At 42.0% G+C, this 10,138-nt stretch overlaps 1 non-coding gene across 1 annotated transcript; it reads left to right on the top strand.

The window, feature by feature from the left end:
• Positions 1–8,937: 8,937 nt before the first annotated feature.
• Positions 8,938–9,011, top strand: trnai-aau (transfer RNA isoleucine (anticodon AAU)). The gene has a single exon. It is a non-coding gene; the product is annotated as a tRNA-Ile (tRNA).
• The last annotated feature ends 1,127 nt before the right edge of the window (positions 9,012–10,138 follow it).

The raw sequence follows: 10,138 nt of genomic DNA, 5'->3' as shown, positions 1-10,138 counted from the left end.
GAAAAATTGCAAATATTCGTTAAAAATGGGAAAATCAAGACATAATTTAAATCTAGTGGTTGGTCCGGATTAAGCGAATAATGTAAATAAAAGAAAAAACAAACTTTTCCTTTTGGGTTTAAGACACCTTTGAGAAATTGCTATTTTTCTGATATAATTTCTTAAAATGTGCTTCTCCGATAACTTTTGATTGACAGTGTCTTAAATATTGTGTACAGCAGGGGTCCCCAAACTTTTTCTTGTGAGGGCCACATAACTTTTCCCTTCTCTGATGGGGGGCCGGTGTCAGTTTGTAACAGAAAAAGCCATGGAACATTAACTTTCTGTTGTGCCATGCACAATCTTCTCCCTTTGCTCTGAAGTTTATGCACGACACCACAACCGTCATTACAGAATCCCACGTCAACATTTTGCAACACAGTGCTTGGTGGTGAATTTGGCAGTGGACTCGTAGCGGGGCGGTGAGACCCCTTTTTTCCAACTCCTGGTTCATGCGTCCCATTATTAGACCGCAAGTTTCGGCCACCATGCTAGGAGCCCCGTCAGTCGTGATGCTAGCTAGCTTTGACCAGTCCAGGTCCAACTTCTCCATGGTTTGGCACACTTTGTCAAAAATATCCTCTCCCGTTGTAGTCCCTTTGAGACTTTGGAGGGCTGCCAGATCCTCGCAAATCTCAAAGTTTGCGCTAACTCCACGAATAAAAATGAGCAGTTGCGCTGTGTCTTGCATGTCCGTGCTTTCATCCAGTGCTAATGAAAAAAAGTCAAATTATTTCGTCTTCTGCTGCAGCTGGGCATATACATTACTCCCGATTTCTTCAACGCGTCTGGTCATTGTACTCACCGACAGACTTACGGCATTAAATGCATCTTTCTTCTCGGGACACACCTCCTCCGCGACAGTATCCATACATTTCTTAACAAACTCTCTGTCAGTGAAAGGCTTACCGCTGCTTGCTATCAATTTAGCAACCCAAAAGCTGGCCCGAACGGATGCCTGGTTCTGCTAAGATAGTAGTCCACTTTTTCGCTTTGAGAGTTTGTCTGCTCGTATTTGGCCTTGCAATCTATCGTACTTGTCTTTGTGACGGGATTCATAGTGTCGGCAAAGATTGTATTCTTTGAATACCGCCACCGTCTCTTGACAAATGAGACAAACAGCCTTTTCTTTGCATTGAACAAAAATATAATCGTTTGTCCACTCCAGGTTAAATATCCTGCATTCTGAATCAATTTTTCTCTCACCTAACTTTTTCGCCATTATTCCGTTCTCAAACAGGTTGCAGTTTTAATATGCTTGAATAGTCCGCGATGGTCCCAGGGCTCCGCCCTCACCTGCGATCGTCCAGATGTCTCAGTAACACTGCTCGTGCATGCAACGGTGGACGTGCCCGCATGCATCAAAGGGAAACACTCTCCCCGCGCGTGTCACCAAAGAAGCAATGCGAAGCCCCGCTTCACTGGGATGATTTGTGGGCTCAGCAGGGGTGCAATGAACCAAACACAAGATTAAAATGTCCCAGTCTTCAAGGCCAAATAGGAAAAAAAATCCGATAGCGTCTCTGGTATTGTTCAGAGGGCCGGTCCAAATGTGCCAGCGGGCCGCATCCCAAAAAAAAAAAAAAAAAAAAAAAAAAAAAAAAAAAAAAAAAAAAAAAAAAAATTCCGATAGCGTCTCTGGTATTGTTCAGAGGGCCGGTCCAAATGTGCCGGCGGGCCGTATCCGGCCCGCGGGCCGTAGTTTGGTGACCCCTGGTGTAAAGGGTACAGGCTTAATATATTTATCCTTGCAAACAGGGGGGAGATGGTGGTTAACTTCTATTAAAAAATATACTGTTAGGGTTATTAGTCTTACATTATTATATATTTGCTCGAAATGAAGAACGCTTTGCTTTACTTAGCTTATTCACATTAGAAAAGTCATTTTAGTACATCTGCTTGCAACGGAGTAAATGCTTTGCTCCATAGTTAGACCAAACAGCAGGAAGGTCGAATCCTCTTGGACTGCTGGAATGTGGAGAAGAACCTTCGTCTCTCCATGACCTTCATTTGTTTTGTGAGCTAAAACTTCTATTGACTTCTCACTCCTATTTTCCCACCCCTCCCTTGAGAGCTGAGACGTCTATTGTAACTAGGGTCCTTGAAGCTAATAAACAGGGAAAATATGCGTGTAACGCAGTGGCGGGCGGTGCATTTTCTGGTAGCGCCTTCAACATATAAATCCAACCCCCAAAAACTATTTTATGGCTATAAAACCTCTACTGCAGCTACAGCTGCAACACATAAAAAATAATCAATAAATTAATGCACAAAAATGGGGTAAAATCCACTTCCTAGCAGCATTTCATGATTAAATACAAATACTGGAGCTTTTCAGACATTAAAACCAGGCCAAGGGGTGATTTTCCCGAAAAAGACAGCGATGAACGTCAATGGCGTACGGGCAAACATTGCCCGAAAATGGGGTAAAATCCAGCCGAAAACAGCATTTATTGATTAAATACAAATACTGGAGCTTTTTAGACTTCAGAACCGGGCCCGGAATATCATTTCCCCGGTAAAAAGACAGCGATGAACGTGCATACGTGAAATGACAAAAAATGCACTAAAATACTAAAATTAGGTAAAATCCACTTCCTAGCATCATTTATTGATTGAATACAAATACTGCAGCTTTTGAGACATTACAACCAGACCAGGGGGTGATTTTTCCCGGGAAAAGACAGCGATGGACGTCAATGGTGAAACGTCAAAAATTAAACTGGGGTAAAATCCACTTCCTAGCAGCATTTTGTGATTAAATACAAATGCTGGAGCTTAAATACAAACACTGGAGCTTTTCAAATATCAGAACTTGGCCCACAATTGAAATATTATTTAGGAATATGGCCATATTTTACTAACCAAACATCCTTTTTACACAATATCCATCCTCCTTTTATTCTTCCTTCTTTCCTATCGCCATCGAAGCTAATGATGAAAGTCGAGCCTGTCCTGTTATATTTCTGGCATAGTCCGTTTTGAAAATGGCTTTAAATCAAAACAACAATATACTATTTGCTTGTGGAGCTAAGTTAGCACACTGAAAGTGCCGCACACACCATATTCCCGGCTGTAACATGCTTGCTAGCTTCGGAGTTGACCGCCCTTTCTTAATGATGTCCATTTTTTTCTGGAAAAGTCCGTCTGGAAAATAGCTTTGTGAGAGAAATCTGCAACAGAATACATTTGTTTTTGCCACTGTCGGCCATGTGGGTGGAGTTTGCGATCTCTGGCTGCTTTGGCCCGCCTACTAGCCAATCATAGTTGGTGAAAGCAATGACATGTCCCAGCCAGCAAAATGCTAACGCCTATGAAAAAACATTGTGGGGTTGCCAACTCGAAATCTGATTGGTTAAAAGCAACAGTCTAGTTTAATGCAGCAGAGCCCGCAAGAACTGATTGTGAAGGCTTTGAGGCAGATCTGATCTGGCAACAAATAATGGCTGAAATGTGATTGGTTAAATGCTTCAATATGAAAACACACATCTGGAAGCAGTGCAACCAGGGGGGAAAGCAATGAAAGGAAGATAACAGACCATTTGGAATAATAAGTATTGATGGACAAAATATAATATGATTCAGATATTTCTTAGGCCAGCAGAGAAGGCCTTGAAGGCCTTGACGGCCCGCCACTGGTGTAACGTGAGAATGAACCTGGACAGAGACGAGTCGGTTCAATTCTCTCTTGCAAGAATTTCACAGAGGATAGTCCTGTCTCTTTATTAGCTCGTGCATTTGGGAATGCCAATTGGTGAACCTATCATACCACTACTAGGATACAAGGGTGAAGAGGTCATCCTGCCTTTAACTTCCCCGGTGTGACTCACTGACTCTCATTCATTCCTTCATCTATGCTCTGAAGTTCCCTGTCAACTTGATGGGCCGGGACCTTCTTATCAAGATGTGTCCTGTCATCAAATGCAGCCCAGACGGACTATATCTGCACTTTCCAGATGGACTCTCATTCTTTTGCAGTCCCGATTATCGTCCTGAGTTCCCGCTTCCACAACTCCAAAACTCTCCTGCAATGCACCAACAAGCAACTGCCCCAATCTTTGCTGAGATCTACTGGGCTCCCATTGACACCAACTCCGACAGCTGGAAACAAGCTGGATGCTGCTGGCCTTTGAGGCTGCCCTGGGTACGATATTTACATACCTATGACTTGGTTTCTGACTGCTTGCATTGCACGCTCTACGATGATAGGCAAGGTAATGAGGTCTATACTGATTTGTTCCAAACAATTGAAGGACACACTTGGCAAATACATTGTGGCGATTTGTTTATTGGTAACCCGGAGTGGCTTTCAATACACATTTGTCTGATGAACAATTAAAATGGTACATGAAGGATAACCCACCAGATCCCACCATGTCACCATCTCGTCCACGTTTCCATGATGATATCTCTTCACTCAGCTAAAGACGTTGGGCCCTTTGTACGAGAATACATGTTGGCTAAGGATTGGAAGCCCAACATCACTCAATCTTTGTTTTATTCTCCATCTCTTGATGTTTATATTGTGTCCAATCTGAAAAAGTCAAACCATGTTCCGTTTTGGACCATCGACTGTTGGAAGACACCATGGTTGTGAAACAATGGACAGCGACATTGGATTGGATTGCATAACTTTATTCATCCCGTATTAGGGAAATTTCGTTGTCATAGTAGCAAGAGGGTGAGGATGCAGAAATAGGAAACACATTTTAGACATAAATAGATAGGTAATAAGTAAGTTAATAAATAAATATATAAATAAATAAGCGTGTTGCTGATATATACATATATATATATATATATATATATATATATATATATATATATACAACAACAAGTGTTTAATTGCATTCTCGTTTCATACTATTTGAGAGCATGTTCTCAACAAAAAGAAAAAAATGCATATATATGTATGTATGTATATACTATATACGTATATATATATATATATATATATATATATATATATATATATATATATATATATGCATATATATGCATTTTTTACTTTTTGTTGAGAACATGCTCTCAAATAGTATGAAACGAGAATGCAATTACAGACGCTCCCCTACTTACGAACGCAATTGGTTCCGAGCGATTGTTCATAAGTTGAATTTGTTTGTAAGTTGATTCAGTGCTATATTTTGTATTATAATTTATGTTTAAGGCCGATATAAGTATATTGAAGGTTTATACAAGTGCATTTGTATGTTTAAGGCTTGTATAAGTAACACGCATTGGTTTGTACTGAAAAAAAACATTTAATAAAATGGAGAGAATATGTACAGTACTGTAGAGAGATTTATGTATTAGAAACTGGCCAAAAGAAGCGACCTAATGACGATTGCACAGTTTTCTTCTTTTTTTCATCATAAATGATGAGGTAGCACTGTATGGCATCATTCAATTGATTTGCAAACTTTGTGCAACGTTCAATATTTGGGTCCTGCTGCTCGATCTTTCTGTTTATAAATGGTACTGAATGTACAACGCTCACCACTCTCACGCTCATCAAGCTTCGTTATTATTGCCACTCGTTTCAAATGAAATGGCTTGCCTCTTCCTTGCAACTCCCTCAATAGAAGCCTTTAGCTTTTTACCAACCATATTCAATATTGGATGCATGAGATATTTAATGATACAAATGAAAAAGGTTCTTTGCACACTGGAGATACATTCACGCACTTCCGCATTGCAACGAAGAAGAAGGTAGATGCTGGGTGAGCTGAGCTCTCACAGCGCCAGGCATCGGTATTAGCGGCGGAAAGAAGTACTACTCCGAAAAAGGGGCGAAATACAAAATTGGACTTGCGAACATTTTTGGACTTAAACGCAATTTGCAGACATGTTCGTATGTACCGTTGTTCGTAAGTTGAATATTCGTAAGTAGGGGAGCGTCTGTAATCACTTGTTGTTAATATTTGAAATAGATGACAAAAAGAAAAATGGACTAAATGTAATGAAATAAAAAAAGAATTTTCCTATTTGACTATTTTCTGTTCCTTTTTCACAATTTTTAGACCTTACCTGACATGTTTCGCCGTATTACTTCCGGCTTCATCAGAATGTCAAGGCATTTGCGTGACGTGTTTCAAAAGAATAATTCGTTTTTTACTCAATTCCGATTGGATTTTTGATCAGAAGGTATCCATCAGAAGAATATGAAGTGAGAAAAGATAACTTTTACAGAATTAATAATTTTCAAGAACAATTTTCACAGCAATGGGAAAACATGAAAGTGGGGTCGTTTGCTTCTACAAAAAAGGAACTGATGTTAATAGCAGAGAGGTTTCGATCCATTGACGTCTGGGTTATGGGCCCAGCACGCTTCCGCTGCGCCACTCTGCTTCTTCCCACTTCACATTTCACAAGCTGACTCACAAAACTAATCAATCAAATCGAACCAGATATACTGAGGGCACATGGGTATTCCCACCTGCTGACGGAGCTCCTGAGGACCACCAGCGCAAGAACCTCGGTCTCGGCCGGGGACTGGCATAGCCTTGGTTAGTCTTGCTATTCACAGAGTCATCCATTACGCATTTAAAAATGTCTGTTCCAATGAAAAACGCGGTACGAGACATTCGGCGCCGGGATTTACAAAACAAGATACCATGTTGAATTTAAACTCGCAATTTAGCTAATAATACCCCACCGACAAGTCATTACCTTATCGTGGTGGTGGGGTTTGTGTGTCCCGGTGGTGGGGTTTGTCAGTCCCAGTGACCCTTGGTGCAATGTTGTCCGGGGCCTTCTACCCCTGGTAGGGTTACCCATGGCAAACTGGTCTGATGGCGAGCGCCTGGTAGCCGGGCCCAGACTCATGGGGCCTGGCCGGGCACAGCCCGGAGAGGAGACGTGGATTCCCCCTCACATGGCCTCACCACCTGTGAGAGGGGCCAAAGAAGGCAATCCCCGGCTGCAGAAACTATCTCTTGGGGCGTGGAATGTCACCTCTCTGGTTGGGAAAGAGCCTGAGAGTGAGGTTGAGAAATTCTGGCTCGACATAGTTTAGCTCACCTCTACACACAGCTTGGGTTCCGGTACCACTCCTATCGAGGGGGTTTTGACACTCTTCCGCTCTGGAGTTGCCCGCTGGACGAAAGGGTAGCATCCCTCCAACTTCGGGTGGGCGGACGGCACCTGATTGTTGTTTGTGTGCATGCACCAAACAGCAGTTCAGAGTAACTACCCCTTTTGGAGTCCTTGGAGGGGGTACTGGAGAGTGCTTTCTTAGGGGGACTCCCTTGTTCTGCTGGGGGAACTTCAGTTCTCACGTGGACAATGAAAGTGAGACCTGGAGGGTGTGATTGGGGAGAACGGCCCCCGTGATCGAAACCCGAGTGATGTTCTATAGTTGGATTTCTGCGCTCGTAGTGGATTGACAATAATGAACAGCATGTTCAAGCATAAGGGTGTCTAAATGTGCACTTCGCACCAGGACACCAGCATATCTTGGATACTCGGGTAAAGAGAGGGACGGAGCTGTCAACCGATCAGAACCTGGTGGTGAGTTGGCTCCGATAGTGGGGGCAGATGCCAGTGCAGCCCGGGAGACCCAATCGTTTTGTTCCCCTTTTAGAAAGACTTTCAATTCCCACTCGCCGCTCCCCGCTCGACCTCGCCCGTCCAAGCTCCCCGCTTGACCTCACCCGTCCGAACTCCCCGCTCGACCTCACCCGTCCGAACTCCCCGCTCGACCTCGCCCGTCCGAGCTCACCGCTCGACCTTTCCCGTCTGAGCTCCCCGTTCGACCTTGCCCGTCCAAGCTCCCCGCATCACAGTGCCGACTGGCCCGCCAGTCGCACCCGAGCCAGTGCTAGTGCATTGGTGTTTAGCTCAGTTAGTTAGAACGTGGTGCTAAAACACCAAAGTCATGGGTTCGACTGCTGAACGGGCACGACCTCTTTAGTGCACAGGTGTCAAAGTGGTGGCCCGGGGAACAAATCTGGCCTGCTGCATCCTTTTGTGCGGCCCGAGAAAGTAAATCATGAGTGCCGACTTTCTGTTTTAGGATCAAATTCAAATGATTAAAGATGTACATTACATTTCCTGATTTTCCCCTTTTAAAAATCAATCATTGCAATTTTTTAATCTGTTTTTTTTCTTTTGTTTTTAGTTTAAATTTACAAATATTTTCCGTTTTCCACTTTAAAAAAATATTTAGTTTCCATTTGAAATAAAAAAACTGGATTAAAAGACATTTTCCAATACTACTAAGAAAAAAAGCTAAAAAACATTGCTTTAGATCTATAAAAACGGACTATTTAGGGCTTTTTATCCAGTTATTTTAATCCAATTTCGAAAAAAAAAAGAAAATCTAGCTATTAGATCTAAAATGGTCTGGCCCACATGAAATGGCGTTGATGTTAATGTGGCCCGCGAACCAACACCCTTTTTCTAGAGTAAGTTAAGATTGCCTAAAATTATTTATTTTGCCGTAACATAGCAGTTTAGCTAGCTGACATTTGTATTTGCAAGTATCACTCAAAAATCATGGCCACTTTGCACATGGCTCGTTAGCCCAGTTGGTCACAGTGAGGTGCTAATAATGCCAAGGTCGTGGGTTTGACCTCCATTTGGGCCATGACCTCTCCATAGTCATTTGAAATTGCCTAGTACAATTTCTTTTGCCGTAACATAACACTTAGCGAGCTGACTTGTTGCATTTACGGGCATCAAAAATCATGACTAATTTGCAAAAGGCCGGTTAGCTCACTTGGTCAGAGTGTGGTCCTTACAAGGCCAAGTTCGTGGGTTCAACCCCTGCATGGGTGGTGACCTCTTTGTAGGAGTTTAAATTGCCTAATACAACTTCTTTTGCTGTAACATAAATGTTGAGCTATTTGACGTGTTGCATTTGTGTCATCACACAAAAATCTGGATTGCTTAGTACTTGGCCTGTTAGCTCAGTTGGTCAGAGTGTGGTGCTAATAATGCCAAGATCGTGGGTTCAACCCCCACATGGGCCATGAGCTCTCTGTGGTAGTTGAAATTGCCTAATACAACTTCTTTTGCCCTTACATAACATAATGTCTTGTCTTGATGTTACCTCAGTTTCTGTGATCTGGTAAATTCTCTGCTCCACAAGGCAGAAGATGCCACCCAGGATGTGAATCATCTCAGTGAGGGAATACTTGAGGTTTGTTCCCACCACATTTCTTTCCTTCCCAAATTGTTGTGAAATTAAATTTGTCTTCATACTCAAGTGGGCAGAACAGTGTTTCTCAACTTTGCTTAGCCTCCAATGAGGAAGCCTTTAGAAAATAATAATATGATTACTCTTAATAGTCGTCACAAGTGCAAAAATCTCCAAATAAAGATGTAAAAACTATTAAAATAGAATCAACAAAATGCTGTAACAGAGTTGTCTATCTGTCTCGTAAATTGACTGAGCTACCTTGCTAATGCTAGTGGGCTAACTGTTAGAATTATTATGGAATATTCTATATGTGTTGTAAGCATTTTTCAATAAGTAATAAGGCTATAAACCAATTCATGGAACCATGGACACTTTTCCTCCACATCGTCTCCTCAAGGCCCCACAGCTCGAGGACACATTGTTTTCACACACGCTTTTCGGCAGAACACAACGGGACTGTTTTGACGGGACTCCAGCAGAAGATGGCGATAATCGCATTATTGTTTGAAAATACGGCTTTGCTTTGTTTACCTTGAAAGCATTCCTCACACTGTTGTTTTTCTAACCAGCGAGGGTGTTATTGTACTGATTACATAACCATGTTTTTCGAGTGTCGCGATTAAATACAATGATTCAGTTACTGCAATTCAGAATGCACTGGGGGCTAAGACGACGTCACAGCGCATTTTCCTTGCAAGTTGTAAGCAGAGTTTGTTGAAAGATGTTTTTCCTTTTTTTAATTAAATATTACTAATAATGATTTAAAAGGTTTGAATCATTATTCCAACACTAACGTTCTGAACCTTAGCTTTTCATGCTAATTTCTAGCATGCGCGAATACGAGATTAGACACAGTTGGCGTATGTCTATCAATATTAGAATATAACAACACATCACAAAATATTTATAGTTGAGCATTGTGGTCACATTTTTCACTCTTTCATGGATATCTTTTTA

Source organism: Stigmatopora argus, chromosome 20, assembly GCF_051989625.1.
Source record: "Stigmatopora argus isolate UIUO_Sarg chromosome 20, RoL_Sarg_1.0, whole genome shotgun sequence".
Taxonomy (NCBI): Eukaryota; Metazoa; Chordata; class Actinopteri; order Syngnathiformes; family Syngnathidae; genus Stigmatopora; species Stigmatopora argus.
Note: the sequence above shows the minus strand (reverse complement) of the source record. Positions and strands in the feature narration are given on the sequence as shown.